The following is a 2,357-nucleotide window of genomic DNA, read 5'->3' as shown; positions in this document are numbered from 1 at the left end:
GCCTTAGCCGGTTGAGCTATAGGCGCCGAGCCTCTTTCTTTTTTCTTAATCTTTTTTTTAAAGGCTAGTCAAGTGAAGCAGTGGGAGTGGAGAAGGAACGAAGGAATCTGTAACTGGTTGTGACCAATTAGTTATAAACACCACTGCACTTGGATCAGCCCCTATTTTCTTTTATAAAAGCTAAGATCAGTTTTTTACTTATAACTTTTGGTTTATTTTGCTTTTCTAATTTTCAAGATGAATATTTGGTTCTTTCATTTTTCTTCTTAAATAATGAAGATGTTTAAGCCAGAAGTCCCCAACTTTTTCGGCACCAGGGACCAGTTTCAGGGAAGATAATTTTTCCATGGAATGGAGTACGGGGTGGTTTCAGGATGATTCAGGGGCATCATATTTACCTCAGATCATCAGGCATTAGATTCTCATAAGGAACACACAGCCTTAATCTCTCCTATATAGAGTTTATAGTAGGATTTACGCTCCTAGGAAAACCTAATGCTGAATCTAATGCTGAATCTAATCTGACAGGCAGAGCTCAGGTGGTGATGCAAGGGATGGGGAGTGGCTGTAAATACAGATGAAGCTTCTCTTGCTTGCCTGCAGTTCACCTCCTGCTGTGCACCCAGGTTCCTAACAGGCTACAGACTGTACCTGGCTGCACCCGTAGTTAGGGATCACAGTTTTAAACTATATAAGTTTCTCTAAGTATAGCTTTCATTGTATCTCACTTGTTGTGGTTTGGACTAAGTAGATCATTGTTTCCTAGATAGTTTGTGATTAACTTTTGATCTTTTTAATCTGAGGTTTGTATATTATACTTTATGTATCTATTTATTTATTTTTTTGAGAGAGTGTTACTATGGCACCCTCATTAGAGTGCTATAGGGTTACAGCTCGCAGCACCTTCATACTCTTGGGCTTAAGCAATTCTCCTGCCTCAGCCCCCTCAAGTAGCTGGGACTACGGGCACCCACTACAATGCCCGGCTATTTTTGTTGTTGTTGCGGTTGCCATTGTTGTTTAGCTGGCCCAAGCCAGGCTTAAACCCTCCAGCCTTGGTGCACATGGCTGGTGCCATAACCACTGTGCTAAGGGCTCTGAGCCTACTTTATGCATTTATTTGTTTATTAGAGCAGTTTTAGGTTTAGTTTTATTTATTTTTTGAGACAGAGTCTCACTATGTCATCCTTGGTAGAGTGCTGTGGTGTCACAGCTTACAGCAACCTCAAACTCTTGGGCTTAAGCAATTCTCTTCCCTCAGCCTCCCAAGTAGCTGGGACTACAGGTGCCCACCACAATGCCCGGCTATTTTTTGGTTGCAATTGTCATTGTTGTTTAGCAGGCCCAGGCCAGGCTCAAACCTACCAGCCTCAGTGAGCTATAGGCACTGAGCCTGGTTTAGTTTTAAGAGTTCCAGATTTCCCGTGGCTCCCCTCCCACCTATCCCTAGCTGTCTCCCAGACCATCAGCATTCCCACACCAGAAGGCTACATTGTTACAACTGCTGGAGCCACATTGGCACCTTATTATCACTTAAAGTCCACAGTTTACATTAGGATCCAGTCTTGGTATTGTACAAATGTATAATGACATGTATCCACCATTACAGTGTCATACAGAATAGTTTCGCTGCCCCCCCAAATCTTCTGTCCTCTGTGTATTCATTTCTACCTCTCCCCAAGGATTAGCAGCTACTGGCCGTTTTACTGTCTCCATACTTTTACCTATTCTAGAAAGTCAAATAGTTGGAAATCATACAGTATGTAACCTTTTCAGCTGGGCTTCTTTCACTTAGCAATATGCACTAAGCTTCTTCCTTGTCTTTTCATGGCTTGATGGCTCATTACTTTTTAGCACTGAGTAATACTCCATTACTGGAGGCACCATAGTTTATTTGGTGATTCACTCACTGAAGGGCATGTTTCTTGCTCTCAAACTTTAGCAATCATGAATAAAGCTGGTGTAGGTTCTTATGTGGACACAAGTTCGGAACTCATTTGGGTAAATATCACATTACTGAATTGTACAGCAAAAGTATGTTTAGTTTTGTAAGGAATTGCCAAACTGTCTTCTAAATACATTTTGCATTCCCACAAGCAATGAATGAGAGTTCCCATTGCTCCACATCCTCACCAGCATTTGGTGTTGTCAAGGTCTGCACTTGGGCCATTCTAACAGGTGTTTAGTGAGTGGTATCTCATTGCTGCTTCAGTGTTTTCAAAGACCACGTTTTCTAATTTTCCAGTGGATTAGATCATTTTAGTCACCTTTTAATTATCTATGACTGATTTTATTGAATTGTGATGAGAGAATGTTATCCATTAAACTGGTACTTATTTAAATACATCAAGTTTTTT

Source organism: Otolemur garnettii, unplaced genomic scaffold, assembly GCF_000181295.1.
Source record: "Otolemur garnettii isolate 467f Iridium unplaced genomic scaffold, OtoGar3 scaffold00032, whole genome shotgun sequence".
Taxonomy (NCBI): domain Eukaryota; kingdom Metazoa; phylum Chordata; class Mammalia; order Primates; family Galagidae; genus Otolemur; species Otolemur garnettii.
Note: the sequence above shows the minus strand (reverse complement) of the source record.